Here is a 19,402-nt window from a genome sequence, read left to right as displayed (position 1 = left end):
TAAATATCTCAAAGCTAATTAGTTGTTTAGTTTTCCCAAGTTCTAATGGTAACATTTCATACATATGTTGGACCCTCACAGCACAGAGTCGAGTCATCAAATGCGATTGCATTTATGATCAAGGCAAAATGCCTAATTAAACAAGTAATTAGCCTTGAGGAGAGAAATGAGCACAAAAGTCCAATTAAGGAATCTGTTAACTGTTCTTCCCGGTGACACAACCCACAGCTATTCCATATGCAGTTACTCTGATCATAGGGATTATGTATGATCCTCTGAAATGCACAACAGCAAAAGTGAAAACACTAAGGAAAGGTAGTGAACTTGAATACAATATAGCAGAATAACAGTTACACTGGGAGCCGGGAAACCTGGGTTTTAGTTCAGCTACCACTCATAAACTGTGTGACTTAGGATGAAGTACCTTCACCTTCCTAGTTCCTCAGTTTCTGATTATAGAAGCTGGACGTGATTTCTAAAGTTCCTTCCAGTGCTGATATTTTTCAAGCTTGTGTTGTGGGATTCCTCCCTTTCAATTCTGATTTTGGAAACCACTTGCTTCCTAGCACCATGCCTGCCAATCAAATAGCATCACTGCCAGCAACTTATAAGGTAGGTCTGTCAGTGCAAGAGAGGCTTCTGCCTGATCCAGTTTTGTTTACAGTGGCAGCATTTCAGCACATCCTCTGTGCTTTCAGTGGGAAGCAGCCAGGCAGCAAAATTGCTCTTGCATAAACAAATCCAGCTGCAGGGCATCTTCAAAATGCTCCCTATGTGTTTTTCAATTTAGCCTACTATTAAAATTTTAAAGCACAGTTTAGAACTACAGTGTGCAGTCTTCTGTTCCAAAATGAATCCAGGTTTCTTATGACTGGATTTGGGGTAGCAGGGGACGGTGAGAGGGAAGGGGGATGTTTGGAGAGAGGAGATATTTTAGAATGTGGGGCATGACTTGCCTTGGATCCCTGCTGTCTCAACACTCATCACCTATGCCTCATGCAAGGGCTTCAGATCCCTCTTCCCACAACCCTGCCAGTTCAGAGCTGCAGGTGAACTGCAGACCAAGAGAAGGAGTGGAGCAGGGCCAGCCTAACTGGCAGATGCAGTGGGTGGCTTGGATGAGAGGTGTGGTCTGAGAAGTGGTGGGTCTGGGTTGGCAGGAGTGAAAGCCGTGGACAGAAAGGACACCTGAAGCAGGAGGAGCAAAGCAGTAAGGCATGGAGGAAGAAGGAGCATGGTATATTTGAATAATGCAACTAGTTCTAGTGGCTTTGCATTTAATGAAGAAAAAAACAAGAGATGAGATGGAAAGAGAGGCAGTGACCAGTCATGTAAAGCCTTCTAGGACTGTGTTGTGTTGCCCAGATAACCCCTGTAGCAATGAAGAATTCATTCTCTAGCTCCTACTCACCCAAGGTCACACCCCTTACCCTAGGAGCCATTACACCCAACGATTTGTCAATGTTGGGTGGTTGGGCAGATAAAAGGCTCTCAAGAGTACTTCCTAATACATCTCCTGAATGCTAACCTGCAACTCAGATTCTGCTTCTCCAGGAGCACAACCCTTTCTAGAGAGATTGATGGTACCCTGTTGGCAATGGTGAAACACCAAAAGGTTGTAAACAGGGGTGATCCCTGATCAGATTTGCAATTTTAAAAGATGACTCTGTGGCCTTATGTGGAGGGTGTACTGAAGTGGGCAAATGCAGAGGAATAGTGTAATGTGGGCAATGACCTTGGTACAATGTAGCCTCCAAATACACAATCAGGAAGCTATCACAGCCAAGCTCTCCCACCCAACAGAAAAGCTCACTGTGGAAATGAAAATGCTCAAATCACATAGTTCATTAAATCAATCCAAAACACACAGCAAGAAGCAAAGTGGCAAGAAAGGGAGTAAGTTAACAGAGTTAGACTAGGCTGTAAGCAGGTGAAAGGACCATGCTAGCTGAGTTGCGTTTATATGTCCTTCTGTCCCTACCCTCACTCGCATCAGCCATCCCACTGATGGTGTGGTTACAAGGACCTAAACTGAGGTTGCAGCAAAGGGCCCACAGAGGGAAGGTACCTGAGGCCAAAGATACACTTGCATTATTGAAGGTGGACAGGGCAAGTCCACCTGGTCACAGCTGCAGCTTTCCAAATAGCCTGCTGAAAAGCTACAAGTTTTATCTGTACTACATAAGCAGAGCAGACATGGAGCCTGTCGGCAATCATAGTCATACTGGGTGTCACCATTGGGTGACTGATAAGGAATGACAGATCACTGTCACCCCAGTGAAAGCAAAATCATCCCTTTTTTTTTATTTGAAGTATAGCTGATTTACAGTGTTGTGTTAGTTTCTGGTGTACAGCATAGTGATTCAGTTATACATACATATGCTTTTTCACATTCTTTATCATTATAGGTTATTACGAACTATTGAACGTAGTTCCCTGTTCTATATAGTAGGACCTTGTTGTTTGTCTATTTTATATGTAGTAGTTAGTATCTGCAAATCCCAGACTCCTAATTTAACCCTCACCCTTCTTCCCCACCTTGTAACCATAAGTTTGTTTTCTATTTCTATGTCTGTGAGTCTGTTTCTTTTTTTAAAAAAAGTTTGTGCCATTTTTTAAGATTCCATATATAAGTGATATCATGTGATAGTTGTCTTTTCTATCTGACTTACTTCACTTAGTATGATAATCTCTAGGTCCATCCATGTTGCTGCAAATGGCAAATTTTCATTCTTTTTTATGGCTGAGTAGTATTCCATTGTATATGTATATACCACATCTTTTTCCAGTCATCTGCTGATGGACATTTAGGTTGCTTCCATGTCTTGACTATTGTAAATAGTGCTGCACAATCATCCCTTTCTGTCTACAAGCAACTCTCTTGTTTGCTGTATTGTATTTTCTATTAGTTCTACGTATTCTTTGCATGTCTCACAGGTTAATAACTTACTATTTTTTAACATATCTTTTGAATTCTACCGAAGTTTCACATGGTACTCGCTTAATCATTCTCTATTCTTAAACATCCTGTTAGTTTTGCCTGTATTTCAGAAGCTCTTTGTTTGCTTGCTGCCAATACTTCATACTTCTTAAGAGTTGCATGAGTCGAGTATGTTCTGTCTTTTATAGCAAGATTGAAAATTCCTAAATACTACAGCAAATGCACATTGCAAATAAAGACTGGAGGGGTTTTTTTTGGGCAAAAGTAGAGCCTATAAATAATGTGGTTTTGACTTAGAGAAGTGGCTGTGGAGATTGAAGAGAAATGACTGTGGAGATTCAAGAGCAATTCCATAAGGTAAAGTGAGCAGAAAGGCTGATTGATTTGAAGTTGTTGGTGAATGTGATGGATGGACCTTGACATCTTTTCCATCCCCCTTCTCCCTCCCAGTGTTGAGGCTAGAAAATCTACATACTCATTAGCAGCCTCTCTTTTCTTGGGGGTGGCCACCAGTCACAGTTCTAGCCAATGAGATATATTTGGAAGTCTGCTAAGGTATTCTGTGAACGTGGTTTCTTTTCTTAATAATAAAAAAGACAGAAATAGCTGGAGATGTCCCTCCCATCATCTTCCTATCTTAAACAAAGAACTGATGCTTGGAGTTGTGACAACCATTGTGTCACTTATCATGATGTGAGAAGCCACTGACAGAGTGGAAATAGAGGAAGAGACTGGGACTTGATGACATCTTTAAGCTGTTTCTTCAGCTCTGAGCTGCCAGCTTTCAGACCTATTGTTATGGGAGGAAAATGAACCCTATTGTTAAGCCACCATGGGCTGGAGTTTCTGCTACTAGTAGCCAAACACATTCTAAATTTTCAGCGCAAAGGGGAAAAGAGGCAAAATAACTTAGTCAATAGGCCCAGACTTTGATGCAAAGACACCGCGAAATACAGCCTTTCTTTTAGGTGACAATGAACCCAACTACAAATTAGAAGATCTCTTCCTAATATAGGGGACAACCAGCAGTATTTTCCATAGGAGGGTCCAAATGGCTGGTGCTCAGCAAAGCAAAATCAATTTCCTGTCCTCCCCTGGTTCTCTAGCATCCCATAATCGCAAACCACTTCAGACTGATTCAGTTAGAATCTTGGAGGTGTTGAGTCCCCAAATCAACATTTTTAAAAGCTCCTCAGATGATTCTAATGAACAGCCAGGGTTGAGAACCTCTGCTTTTAGTGAATACATCTGTTTGGGGATGACAATACAGTCATCATTGTCTCTTTCTAAACTTTGTGTACCATTGAGCATAGTTATATGTCTCTCTGAGCAGAAGTGGGAACTATCAGAACATTAGGAATTTACAAATACCTCTTTCGTAGATTCACTATAAGACTACGAATCTTGAATGCAGGCTGCAGACCCATGCTTTCTAGAGCGTCAAGATAAGTCCGTAGAGTGACATACTGCCTTTCTACTACATTTTTCTGTCAACTGCTGCATGTGTCACCAAAACTTTCCCACACTTGTCCACGCAGCAAAGAGAAATCACCCCACTGCTCTCCTTCTGTCTGCCAATTTTTTCTACAGTCTAGATTCCTTTTTCAGACGACAAGCCTTTTTTTTCCAGAGTGGAAAATATTTCTAGTATGCTTTTATCAAAGGCCTTCTCTGATGTCTCAGTTCAGTCTTACCTTTGTAGTGGTTATAGTGTTTCTGACCATAAAATTCAGGTATGCAAAAATGTGAAAACCTGTATTTTCCATAACTGACTCTAATTTCTGCCTTGAGGCCCCATTCTATGTGATGGCAGAACTGGAAATAAGACAATTCTCAGTAAACATGATCCATTCAGGGTTTTTCTCCTTCCCTCCCACCTTCGCCCTGGGGAGTTGGGAGGAGACTAATAGAACATCTGGACATAGAGGGGGCTCATCTGGTCCTTGGTTATCATCTGTCCATGCTGGCATCCTCTCCTGTGTCCTTGTTCCTTGGAGTCATCAGTTGTCAGCATCTCTCCCCGCTGGCATCCACAGAAGCAACCGAGTTCCCGTCTGGCCTTTGATATGAGGACAGTGCTGACATCTGCTCTTGGGCCGCCTCTTCCCAATATGAAGCATCTGCTCATCTGCCAGGCCTCCTTGAAATATTCCTGTACCCATCTTGCACAAGCATGGATGCACTTCTGGCCCCTCTGGGCTGTGGGAGACTTGGGACTAACCTGCTATGCTGAAATTTCTTCTTCCTGACTCACACACTAGGGCAAAGGGCAAGACAATCTCAGACCTTCGTCATTTTCCTGGGACCCCCTGGGAAGACAAGGCAGACTCTTGGCTCTTGAGCCCCCCAATTCCTGTTAGCCCAGAAAGGGGTCAGCCTTGTGCTAGAGACCCACAGCAGTGTCTCCCCACTTCGCCCTCATTCATAGCCGGTGGGGTCTTCATCAGTCAGAGTAAATAGGGAAAATGCTGGCCCAAAGTATGGGAACACTCTAGGGATAAAAACCATTCATCTTTAAACATATATTAATTAATTTTAATTAAACTTATTAAAGTTTGCATAATGTTTTAATTAAACTTGTTAAACTATTACATTAATTAATATTATATTACATTAGTACTTAAAAAATATTATTCTACTATGCCTCCTTGTATACTTGGGAAGTCTGCCTCCAATTCGCTCATTATCAAGAAAAATTGGTGCATTAAAAAACTAGACACAGCAAAACAGGATTACTTTCTAATGGTGGGAATACCAGTGCCCATTTTTTCTCTTACATCCCCTTATCTGCATTTTTCGTATTTCTACCGTGAACATTTTTGCTTTATGTTTCTATAGTTAACACATCTGGAAAATGTCCAGCTAAACATCTGTTGAAAAGATAAGGATAAAGGAAAAGATTGATAAATTCAATCACATAACAATGTAAAATCTAAATAAGGCAAAAACACCTCCATAAACAAAATAAAAAGACAAATGACAGAGTAAAGAAGAAAACTTCTCGCACATGAGAGAAAAAGGATTCATGAAAAAAATGAATACCATAGCAAACTGTGTGTATTAAACTGTGTAACCTATACAATAGGCTGTCAGAAAATAAAAGCAAATGGCCAAAAACGTAAAAAGAACCTCACTCAATTATAGAAATGCAAATCAAAACAAAGCTGAGTTATCACTTTTACTTAGATTTGCAAAGTGAAAAAAATGTATAAAACTCAATAATTGGTTAGGGCATAGGGACAGATATTTCATTTTTTGAGAATATAAACTTGAGTAACTTTTTTTGGAGAAATTTGGCAAACTGATCAAAATTTTAAGTTTATATCTAGGAACTCCTTGCAAAAGTTTGTACACCAGCTAAATAAGGACATGAACAAGGTTGTGAACAAGCACAATCATTGCAAGAGTGTCTGTAACAGCCAAATAAAAGAGGGAAAAAAGGTGGAAACAGCTTATAGGACCATCCAAAGGGGATTGGTTAAATACATTCTTGTACGTTGCTATAATCAAATACCATATAACTGTTTGGAACAAACATGAAGTGGGTATCATATTCTAACATGGAAAATCCTCTAAGATATGTTATTAACTGAAAAACCAATGTTCAGGACAGGATGAACAGTATAATGATCCTCTTCATGTAAATACATAATATCAGTGTTTATGTAGACACAGATGATATTTGGGGGGAGTAAACAGGACTGTTAACAATTTCTCTACAGTTTGAATGGTCTAACCAAGTTCATGTTTATAGTTCATTGTTTAATGTCAACCATAATTATGTACCTGTAGAACTAGATAATTCTGTTTTCGTATAGAATTTCAGTTTAAAAAAAATGAGGATTCAGTTAATAAAAAGGCAGTAATACATAGAATTTCATGAAGTCCATCCATCCTCATCATTGGTTCTTAATAAGTGTGATAAAAGTTACAGCCCTGAGCTGCCCAGTGCAGCAGACTTGCATGGCTTTTGAGCACTTGAAATGTGTCTCATCCTGATTGTGATGGGCTGCACATGTATAACACACACCAGATTCTGAAAACATGTTATGAAGAAAAGAATGTAAATGATCTCTCTGTAGTATGTTATATTTATTACATGTCGAAATAATATTGGGGTATATTGGATAAGTAAAAGTAATTTCACCTATTTCTTTTTAAAATGTGGTTACTGAAAAGTTACAAATTTTTGACAATTTGAACATTATAAATGTCATTAGAGTTATATTCGTAATATTTCTATTGGACAACACTACTGGAAAGTCTCTGTCCACATGCTCAAGCTGTTGTTTACATTCCCTCAGTCTGTCCATGTACCCCAAGTCAGACAGCCCATTCCAGCTACAGATGAGGCACAAGCTGCGGAGCGCTGTGTGCTTGGGCTGGTACAGACTGGGTCGCCACGGAAATGTGTTGCCTGAGCTGCACATTAGAGTGATGCTGTCGGTCTTGGTTCAGGGTCACTGATAACAACATGCTTTTGGAGTTCGTTGTTTTAACTGATGAATGGATATTTTGCTGACTTTTATCCCAGAATCTTTATAGAGGACCTTTATAAGGAAGGTGGTATTAACTAGAGTTGTACTTCTCCTGACCAACGTTTACTGAGCCTTTCTATATGCCACGCACAGTTTCAGGTTCTTTACATCTCTTACCTTACTTAATCTTCACAACAACTTGCTGATACAGGTACCATGATTTTCCCCATGGAGAGTTGAGACGTTAAGAGTTGTTGCTCACAGTGACTGAGCCCTTAAATGCAACTCTGACCCAAAAGCCCAGGTTCTAAATCTCTACACATTTATGAATGAATCCCATAAACAGTAGACCTGATCAGGCTTTCCTTCTGGTGATGGCTGCTGGAAAGCTTGGAGCACAAGAAGTGCGTAAGGGTAGCAGTCTTGCACTGTCCTCATTTCTGGCTGTATTGTATACCCTTATATTTGTTTTCTTTCTTTTTTAAAAAAAATCTCCTAATTAAATCCATTTTCCATATTTTATATATCCAGGTAAGTTGCCACACAGCATCCTTCTTTTAGATGAAGGCATTGTATGCACTCCTCAGATTCTCATGGCCTCGTCTGTCTCCCAGACCATGACTGCCTGCTCTGCCTCCCTCATCACTGTGACATTGGCTTTGTTTAGTGTGATGCCCACACTCCATATCTCTCTTCCTCTCACCATTTCTGAACTTAAATGAAGTGCCAAAGGGACCAAGCGATACAACCAGGAATTGCAGAGGTGTTATCTCTATAAGGTGACCTTTAACCAAGGGGTAAATGGAGATGGGAGGAAGACAGCAGGTAAACATTCTCTCTGTTCCTATGTCCAGTGGACCATTTCAAGGAACAGATTTTCTGAACAGACTCTAGAAATATCCCCTGTGGTCACAGAAACTGCTGCATCTTTTCCAATCTTGTGAACAAGTAGCCAGTTAGTATTTGCTTGCTCTTCTTACCTGTTTTAATTCCTTTTTCCTCACTCTCACTGCCCTGGGATTATACCTCCCAATAAAGAACTACCTCCTTCTCTCTCTCTCTCTCTCAGTTTGTTAAGTAGAGGAATGGCAAATCAACTCTCTTTCCTTGAAGTATCTACCTTTTCCTGCCCTTGGATGTCAGAGCTCCTGAAACAGGCATTTGGACTAAAACTGAGACTTACACCATCCGTTCCCTTGGTCCTCAGGCCTTCAAACGCAGACTGAATCACATTACCAGCCTTCCTGTTCTCCAGCTTGCAAATGGTAGATACAGAATTATCTCTTAACTTGCCTCAGTCTATTTTCCAGGAAACAAAACTAAAGCTGTAGAGAAGTGAATTAATTAGTTTTCTAAACAAGCTGGCCAGGTTGTAGTTAACTTTGTATTCTGCCCTACAGAATGCAGATATTTACTGCTGGAGCAGGGCAGCTGCGGAAGGACTATAACAGCCATACCAGAATTTTTAATAGTGGTTACCAACCTGGTCATTATAATTTTCTAATTTTTGTCATTGTTGTCATCACCACAATTACCTTTCCCCCTGGAGAATCTGGTGGGTACAGACATTATAAAACCACAGATGGATGGTCACCACAGGGCCCTTCACTTCTGTCTGATTTGGCTGCAGATTCAGAGGTCCCCAGTCCCCCTTTCAGGTTTGATAATTCACTAGAATGACTCACAGAATTCAGGAAAGTACTTTGCTTATGATTACTGGTTTATTAGAAAGGATTTAACTCACAGATAGCCGATTGGAAGAAGTGCGTAGGGCAGGGGGCAGGTTGGGGGCTGTGTGAAGAGCTTCCATGCCCTCTGGGTGCACTGCCCTCCCAGCACATCGATGTGTACTTCAACCTGGAAGCTCTCCAAGCCTTACTGTTCAAGAGACTTTATGGAATTTTCATTACATGGGCATGATAGATTAAATCACTGCCCATGGGTAATTGAACTCAATCTCCAGCCCCACTCCCTTTCATAAAGGCAGGGCTGAAAATTCCAACCCTCTAGTTACTTGCTTTGTCTTTCTGTAGACCAGCCCCTATTCGAAACTATCTAGGGAACCCATCCTGAGTCACTTCATAAACTCAGATATGTTTGTAGGGGCACATTATGAGTAATAGAAGACACTTCCATTACTCAGGAATTTCCAAAGGTTTTAGGAGCTCTGTGCCAGAAATTGAGGCAAAGACCAAATAACTCTATTTTATTATACCACACCTGTGTATCCTTCCAGAGATACTTAATGTATATACAAATATATATTTTATGCCACTTGAAAAAATCCATAGAATAATACATGCATTATACCTTATCTTGCTTTTTTTTATCTAGCAGTTTATCTTAGCAGTCAACCCATTTTAGAACACAAAGCATATCCTCCTTTTTTATTGACTGTATTCTATTATATGGAAGTATTATAATTCATATCACTAGTCCCAACTTATAGACATTAAAGTTAGTTCAGTGTTTTGCTGCTATGAACAACCAGAAGTAACATTGCTGACTCACAGTGTAGATGGGTGTCAATTTTGATTGCACCATCAGATGCCGTCCACAGTGTTGCACCAACTTACACTCCCTCCAAGAATACCCGAGGATGCCTTTTTCCCCTTACTGTTGTCATTACAATATGTCTCAAACTTATTAATCATTGTCAATGTGATAACTAAAAATAATTGTTCTTAATATAATTTTATTGATAGTGCTTCTATTGGAAATGATATTAAGTATATTTTCCAGTTTCAAGAGCCATTTGTATCACATTTTCTGTAATCAATCTGTTACATACTTTGACCATTTTACTATTGGGTTTGTGAATTTATTGACTTGTAGGAGATCTTTATATATTAGGAGAATTGCTCTTCAGGAAAAGCATGAAAGGAGTGAGAGAAGCAGAATAGGGAAGGGGTAATAAGAATGGAACAAAGGAGAACTTTGGGTGCTCATACATCTCCCTGCAGAGTTGTCTGTCCCCTATTAAGATAAGTGGTCCCAGTATCAGTGCGTGGTTGATTGTGAGCATACTTCTAGGACACAATGGGTCACTTTGGCTGAAGTCAGTTCTCTGGAGGAGGGGGGCAGCTGTAAGCCATCAGCAGCCAACAGGTACAGCAGCTGGAAAAGGGTGCTCTGACCTGGTCACGGGGATTGGGTGGGCCAACAAAATAATGTCCACCACAGGAGGTGAAAACGAGTGTTTCATTTTGGACATGGTAAGTTGGATACATTGGAGATATCAAGGGTCAAGTAAACAGTTGGAAAGTCTGTAACCCAGAGAAGAAGGTCTGTACGAAACAGATGAATTTGGTAGTGGTCAGCATATAGATAGTATTTATTACGTGGCTATCTCTCTACTGATAATAGAAAAAGCACTAGCATATACAGCAAAGTGAAAAAAGCCAGATGCAGAATAGTGTTTGATACGGTCTTTATGTAAGAGAAGGGGAAAATAAGAATCCACACACTCACACATACACTCATACATATGCAGATATTCACACATACATAAGGAAACTCTGGAAGAATACGCAAGGAGCTAATAAAAGTTTACCTGAAGGGTACATGGCTAGGGGTGGATGGGGACAGGAACAGATATGAAACTTCATGAAGTATTTTTATATAATTTCTATTTTTACCTTCTTGCCTATTGTAAAAATAAATGCAATATTTTTTTTTAATTTTTAAAGGAAAGAAAACCATGTGGATAGTTGAGATCTTCTATGAAGAAAGGAAGGAAAAGAGAAGAGGCCCCAGATCCAAAGCCTAAAGAATATCAACGTTTAGAATTCTGGTTCTGAAGGAAGGACCAGCAAAATGCAAGAAGCAGGTAAGGCCAGAGGTTGAGGGAAAAAACTAGGAGTAAGTGGTGTTAAGATTTCATTCATGGGAACAGTGGTATGTGAGCCATTGTTAAACCACTGGGAGCTTGATTCTGGGAGTATTTATTTCCATGATGGAAAAAGGAAAATGCTACAGATCAGGGTGTTTTCCCCTCCTTGGGACCAGTTTTCTAGCACACCACTGCCAGCATGGAAGTTAGGAGAAGGGACCCTCTATGAATAGGGGAGAGTATTCAGCAGCATGAAATGCTACTCAGAGGCCAAATGAGACAAGGACAGAAATATATCTATCATTTGTAGGGCCAGCAGCACAGAGGTCATTGATGACTCAGCAAGAGCAGTTTCAGTGGAGAGGTGGGCGTGCAAGCCTGCCCTGGAGGGAAGAGTGAAGAAGTAAAGACACTAAGTACTGGCCTCTCTTCCTATCAGTTTTCCTGGAAGGGGAGGAGTGAAATCAGTAAATTGGTGATTTGGGATCAAGGAAGGAAAATGTATGTGTTTTAAGATGAGTAATACTAGAACTGACATGTACACTGATATGATTCCCCAGGGGAGAGGAAATGTTGGAGAGAGAGAAGACCAGAGCATGGCCCTTGAGATAGCATCCCAAGCCCACAATTAGATAGGAAGGACATTTCCTCCCATTAGATAGGAAGGACATTTCTTCCACTAGAGGAAGAAGTTTCCAAGCAGCATCTGTGATGGGGTGATGCCCAGGTACAGAGGCCCTGCCAACTCCCTGCCTGCAGAAGTTCTTTACCAACACCTTGACATTGTTAAGACAGCGCACACATGTGCCTTTCTCTGAGACATGTAAGCGATTAGGAAATCTCTACGTGTTCTCAGTATCTGAAGTGGAGCTGGAGAACATACCTAAATTCTCAGAATTCTGGCCATGGGATAAAGGGAAGCTGCTGAAGAGTATAAATATCCTGGGCAGATGTGCTCCCAAGGAAAGGTTAGAGGTGATTATGTGTCAAGGTCTCACTGTCTGCCACTTCTAGATTACGCTTGACTTCAAAAAAGGTGCTAATGTTTGATTAATGCTTTCTTGCTTTTAGTAGCTCAGCTAAAAGCACAGCTTCCAGGGAACAGGTGGTACGTTAACTGAAACATAAAAGAAAGAGATTAAAAATGCCTGGGATGAGAATGAGAAAGGCCTTTAGAAGATGAAAGTGATGATTTCCTTAATTGTTTCAAAAAGGCAAGGGCTGATCTTTCATTCAGAGAACAGTATTCCAGCCCCAGTAGCCGTTTTCTACCATCTTCTAACTATTTTGCAGCTATACAGACAAATGCCTTTGATGAATCACACTTGAATGGGGTTTGTGCTATGCTAACTGGGTGTTCATAGAGCTATGTATCACTTGTTTCTGAAAATTCTGTTGTTGCTCTGTTATTACCTAAACGTGTGTGCGTGACATGTGACTTGCGTTCTTTCCCAGCTTGGTGTCAGAGGTGATTTTTTCCAGTGGTTCACAGCTGAAACTATTACATGAAGAATGAGTTCCTCTTTGCAACTGCTGGATTTTAAAATAGTTCCATTAAAATTCAAATGAAGATGTCTGTCTGTGAACAGTGTATCCAGGTCAATGTCTGTTGTTCACTGCATCTGACCAATTGGCAGCCTCTTGTATTTCAGTGGTGTTTAAGTGCATCCGAAGAGTTCAGGTGCATCTGAACCAGGGTTTGGTCCTCAGCCACCTTGTTCTCAATGGCAAAATATCATGAGGGAAGATTTCTCTCACCCTATTTGGAAAGGTGTCTTAGGACAGGCTACTTGGGAGCAAAACCTGAGACTGGGATTCTTGTGTAAGCAATGTGTTGTCAGAGTGAGAGAGTAACTCAGGAAGAACCCGTAAGGGAGTGAGGGAAGCAGAACCAGGGAAGGGAAATTATTAGGAAAAGATGTTTCAGGAGAAGTCTGGCCTCAGCCTTCTCTCACTGGGAACTCTGGAGAATGTATTGTACCCCGGTGTGTTCTGTCAGTCATGGGTTACAGACCACCCTCCCATTGGGTAATAATCTCGCTGGCTTCTCTGCTTAAGGACATCCTCATTGGCAGAGGGCAGGTGCCCAACGAGGCAGCTGTGCACTGCTTTGAGCAGCCAACACCTGCAGCAAATGGAGCCGGGCGGGAGCTCCAGCCTAGAAAAGGAGGATCTGGGTGGGATACTAATAGCATCTGCCTCAGAGAACAAATGGCAGTGGTGGTTCAAATTCCAGGCCATCACCCAGGAGCAGATCCAGCAGGGAATGTGAGTTCCCCTAAGCTGTGCCATTTGGATAATTGTTGGCAGTTCCTGAATGCTCAGTCATGGGACTTCTCAGTAATGAAAACAGAGCTGCCAAGTGATACCAATTGATCCAAGAACTAGAATTAGAAAGATATTCAGCCCACAAGCCTGCTGTTTCTGTTCCCCTACGTAAGGGTTGTTAAATATTTTGAGGGCAACTCCGTGTAGAAAACTACACATCAAATGCACAATTTTTTTTTTTAGAAATGCTTGTATTTCACCAAGTTTGATACCATTAGAATTGTCCATATAAGGTAAGGATGATATCATGATATGAGCCCAGCTGTCCTTTTTGAAAGTTAAGTCTCACAGGGCAAAACCCTGTTAGGATGAGTAATACAAGGAGAGGCACAGGACAATTTCCTAGGTACATGACGCTATATTGTTAGGAGAAGAAGAAGTACATTGTGTGCCCTGTGTTGTCAGAAACCAAAGGTGACTTGAGTAACTCATTCCCCAAGGTTAGCAGATGAGCAAACAACACAAATCAATACTTGGTCTGCAGCACATTAACCACAGAGGGAGACTCCCCTGCAGATTTCAATGTTCTTGTTCTATCTTCTACTGAAAGATACTTTCTCAAGCCATGGATTTCGAGATCTGAAAGGTCCATTATGAAATTTCTTGTTCGTGATTAATGCTCTGGGCCAGGTAGGACTGGGATGCTGATGGTAGAACCTGAGTGCGGGAGCTTGGTCATCTGCATAGTTGCTGAGTGGTGGAATTTCCAGGCAGGATAGTAGTACACTGGAGAAGAAACCTGGGGTAAGAACACTGAGGTGAATTCAAGGTGGAGGAGAGAGAGTGTCTTGCACCTAAAAGGAATACTCTCCCTGAGACAGGAACCAAGGTGGGTTCCAAAGAGAGCAGATGGGGAGAAACGTGATTGAGTGCCTGCAGAAATGATAGAAGTCATCCCAAGAGAGCATTTGGAAGGCAAGAACTGTGTCCCTTATTTTTCTGAAAACTCCCAGACACCCATCTCTGTACATGGAGGGTACATGCCTGACTAGCTGGAAGCTCTTTGCATATTTGAGTTTTCCATTGTCCTCCAGAATGCCTGATGTTTTTAGTAAGAGCTTACTAAGTACATGTTTACTCAATATTGTGTTGTCATTAATGTTCTACAGGCCACTTAGTTATAACTTATTCAGATTTAAACAGGAGGTATTAACTGGGCACCTGTGTGAAAGGATAGCTTTTTGAGAAGTGCTATGTTTATAAATCACCTCAAGAAGCCTTTAAACTTCTGAATTTCCACCTCTTTAATTAAATGACTCAGTGAGGAAATTTTGTTTCCTGGCTTCTTGACAGCCCCAAATTTCTCAGAACAGATTTTTGTAGGTAAATGCAGCAGCTCTCTGGGTGCTAACCTACTGCTCTTTCCACGTCGATGAAAATAGCATGGTGATAAATGCTGTACCCAGGAGTAAGTATAAGAATCTCCTGGAGATCTTGGTAAAATACAGACTTCTAAAAAACATCCTAGAGATTATCAGTTATTAGGTCTAAGGTGGAGCTCAGAAATCTCATTCATAAGAAGCACTCAGGTTGTTCTGATGCAGATGTGTTTCAGTAGGCTATTGTCACAATAAAATTGCATCACAAACCACTCAAATCTCAGGAGCAGACAACAATAAGCTGCTACTTCTCGCTCCCGCATCTGTAGGTGAGCTAGAGTACAGTCTATCCAGGCTGGACTAGGCTCCAAGCTGTTGGTTGGGTTCAGATCTGCTGCACTTGTCTCTCATCCTTCTTGAACCAGCATCTGCCTGAGGCAGGCTCTTCTCGTGGAGATGAGCAAGAGTATGAGGTAACAGGCTCAACCACTCAGGCACTGCCAAGCCTCTGCTCATCTCATCCTCTGACATCCCATTGGCCAAAGGAAGTAACCAGAGCAGAAATCAAGGGAGGAGAAATAAACTATTTTTGTGGAATCCTGGTGGGGAAAGTCAATATTTACTGAATGATAATTTAATCTATCACAATGTCTTATAAAAACTCTGTACATCGAAAAGCACTGCAGTCTTTGGAACCATCCAGAAAAGGTGAATGCAAGATCAGCTGTTTATTTAGTTAGTGACTCAGCAAATATTTATAAATGCCAGCCAGATGCCAGCCAGATGGGTAATTAGTATTGTTTATCTGTAAGGAGTCCACTCCAGAGGCACATAAGTACAAAGATAATTACAAGGCAATGTGCCGGTTACCATATAAGAGAAGTAACAAGATTTATTTTTAAGAAACCTAAAACCAACCTGATAAAAGCAAAACGTAATACTCTATGTGAGCCAGCAATTGGAAAGTATCCTTAACATGGGGAAAATTTAGATTCAGATCGTAAGATGAATCCAAGTCCCAGAGTACTCTCTGGAGAAGATGGCTGCAAATGATGGAAGTGGCTCCTGGAATGTTCCAGGCTCACAGATTGTAGACACAAGGGCAAGAAGAGGCCTGGGTTACCGTTAGCTTAGCAACCAGCAAAAGTCGAAGAGATGACATTCATTGGCCCAGATGGGGGCACATCATTCCTGTGATGCTAACTGGCCCAATATGGATTATAGTCTTCCTCCTGAAGGGAGAAGCAGAACTTACCGCCCATCACTCATGCGGGGTGACTTCCCAAGAGAGTATCAAGACACTTGCAGAAGAAATATCTCCAATCTGGAATACTCTACAGCTGAAATAAATAGACTTTGATGGAAAATGATGTCCCAGTTCCCCTGGGAACCTAGTTCTGCACCTGGCACTTCAGTGCAGGGAGCAAAGGAGCACAAAAAGAGGCTTTCTCCCTGGATTCTTTTTCCCCAGCTCTGAAAAGGTGAAGCCTGGGATGAGAAGAACTTTCCTCTCCCACAACAAAAGCTGAAAACTTAAACCCACCTTGCGCCTAACCACCAGTCTTTCTGGAAACCCTTCCCCTCTTTGTCTCTTTGTGTTCTGCAGCTATTGGAAGTGGAGTGCTCAGAGAAGTACCTGACCTTGTTTGTCAGATGAGAAATAGAAAATGCTGACCCTGAATTCTATTTGCTCCCGCTGCTAACCTAGCAGTACTGCAGAATTTCAGACACTTCAGCAGCTTCTGTCAGGCTGGGGGTGTAGAATAATGAGTGCATAAAGCTCAGTGACAGAAGCCCTCTCCGTCCTCCAGAGGGAGGGATGCCATTAGCAAGGAGTAAGCACAAAAAGGAGTGATATGTAGGCGTGCCCAGGAGAAAGGCCACTTCGAGCCAATACCATTTGACCTGCTGGTACTGTTTCAACTCAGAACCATTTTTCTGCTTTGTGGTGTTGTCTGGGTCCTGCCATTAATTTTGTCAGAGGAAGAAAGTGAGCCCATAAGGACAAAGACACTACCTTATTCATTTCCAGAACTTAACATGAAACCCAGATTTAAAGAGGCAGAGACATCAAGTAGGATGTCTTTTGCAGATTTGAAAGGTGAATAGCTTTTACTTTCAACTTGCAAAAGAGAGACACAGGTTTGGAGATGTTAAGAGACTAGCTTCAGAACACAGAGCTAGTCAATAGCAATGTCTCAACTAGGTACCTTTGCAGATAAGCAATAGAATACAACTCTAACATATTTAACCAAAAATGTCATTTATTAGAGGAATCTTGGGATATTGAGAGGATGGAAATCTAGAAAGCCAAATCATTAAAACAAACAAACAAACAAACAAACAAACAAACTCCTGTCCTCATAAGGGTTAGGACAGATACAAAGAGAGCAAGGATTTCTCAACCATCTCACTCAGGATTCAGTTTGCTCCAACATTTTTTACCCTTTTGCCATCACTCTGCTCAAAATGGTCCACGTCCTAGGAGGAAGTGTTAGATTGCCAACCACTTGGAGAGAGGCAGGCAAGACACTATCTCTAAGACTTAGAGTCCCATCAAGTCAACATTCAGGGGGGAAAGGTTATTCCCCTAAAAGAAAATGAGGTGCTGTTAGAATAGGTGCTGGGTGACTACAAAATTCAAGCATCCAGCAGCTCATGAACATGGGAGCTAAAGTTTGTACTCTGTCTTTCCCTAGGCCAGCATGGTATAGGCAGAGGTTCTCCTGCCCCTTTGTCTAAAGATACTTTTGGTTGTTTCAGTAGGAAAGAGGGCTCTGGTGGACGGCAAGCAGCCAGAGATGCTGTGGATAATCCTGCAGTTCACAGGACTGCCCTCCACAAAAAAGAGCTATCCAGTCCACAGTGTCGATAGTGCCAAGTTTGAGAAACCGATACAAGTAAAGACAGGGAATTGAGGTAATACACTGTGTGTGTTTACAAAATTTCAGTGATTCAATTTGGTGGAAGTATAAATTACATACAGAAAAGTAAAAGGAAAAAAACTTTAAAAAACAGTTTCAGACCAGATTTTGTGGGGTCTTGAATCACAGGCTAAGTTGTCTAGACTATATTTAATAGGATTAGAAGCTTTTCAGCCAAAAATTCTATCTTAATTGCCTGGGCGTGGCAGATCTCTATTTATTCTGGAGTTAACCTCTAGGAGATTTCTGGAGCACATGATTAAATGACATGAGACTATCAATGACAAGACTTCGTCAGTGTCCGCTATCCTGGGCGGACTCTCAGGGTCTGTTCCTAGAGTGTTGCTTCTCTGTGCTTCTCATATCTCTCGGGTATATGATTTTGGAAAAGTCATTGCTTCTTAAGAGTAGATCTTCCGCTAAAGAGAGTAACACTATTATCAAGTAATATAATAACATAGTAAAAAGAGTAGTAGTGAAAGGTAGTATCAAGTAACACTCAAGTAATACAGCTATCAAATGATCTTTATTCTTCCAGAACAAGCTGTTTTTAAAATTAACATATTTTACTAGTTCATATTTTTTTCACACCTCCGAAATGAAATCAGGATGTACTTACAATCAATAGTATGCCCTGGTTTAATTTGTAACACCTTTTTCTTTCTTATGGATATGCAAAATTATGGCACTTGGAAACAATAGCACTTTAGATTCAATGCAATATGATGTATTTATTTTTGTCTCATTTGTCATTGGTTAAATTTTATTCATACTCTTTTAAAAGAACTAGCTGTTGGAATTGTATGTGGATATTGGGGTTGAACTTTGACTGAAAACTGTACAGAATATCATGATGGAACTGACCCTTCTCTGTCATCATTATTTTATAATTAGAAATACAGCTTTTATGTTGAACAGAAGAGGTTTTGTAACCATGCAACCATCTCCCCAGTGGGAAAATCCAGGGCTTGCCCCCAGTGAAATGTTTCATCTGTGTTTCAAAGCTTTTAAAGAGTATGTGAAAGAAACATTCATTCAGGTCAAATTGTGTTGGCATATGCTTTGGAGATGTTCTTATTTTATGCAGACTTTCATGATCCATCATGAGATAATTTTGTTTGTACAAAGGAAATGGAGTAAAATTTCCTTCTGCATCCTTTCTGTTTCTCATCTTTATCCTCTAAGAGGACTTCCGCCATTCTTTTGTCATCACCATACATCAGGAAGATGAATATGCAATAAAATCCACCCTCCTGCAACGTTATCAGCTCAAGAAACAAAGGCTTGAAATAAGGCTAAAGAAGGAGAACTGGAAATGAATAGTGGTGAAGCTTAAGCAACTGTGAATTTCCAGGAAATATTTATGAGCTGATTTAAATACTAATGAGCTGGTAGTCTAACAGCAGCAGCAAGAACACTAAGATACAGGAGTGCAAAGTCTCAGCTGAGCCGTGAGTTGTCTCATGTCTGCACAAGCTGTAGTCGAGTGGCCACATTTTAAGTTTCCTGCTACACAGACGTTTCAAAATGCTGTTAAGTGAGAAATTGACATTTCCCACTGATTTCAGTTTCTTATTTCT

At 41.0% G+C, this 19,402-nt stretch overlaps 1 long non-coding RNA gene across 1 annotated transcript in view; it reads left to right on the top strand.

The window, feature by feature from the left end:
* LOC123613279 (uncharacterized) overlaps positions 1-19,402 on the top strand; it is a 100,868-nt gene that overhangs the window by 24,114 nt on the left and 57,352 nt on the right. Inside the window, exon 3 of the long non-coding RNA XR_012505586.1 lies at positions 11,109-11,248. This is a non-coding gene — a long non-coding RNA (uncharacterized LOC123613279). The remainder of the gene's footprint in view (positions 1-11,108; positions 11,249-19,402) is intronic.

Source organism: Camelus bactrianus, chromosome 3 (genome assembly GCF_048773025.1).
Source record: "Camelus bactrianus isolate YW-2024 breed Bactrian camel chromosome 3, ASM4877302v1, whole genome shotgun sequence".
NCBI lineage: Eukaryota > Metazoa > Chordata > Mammalia > Artiodactyla > Camelidae > Camelus > Camelus bactrianus.
This window is presented reverse-complemented; position numbering and strand designations above follow the sequence as displayed.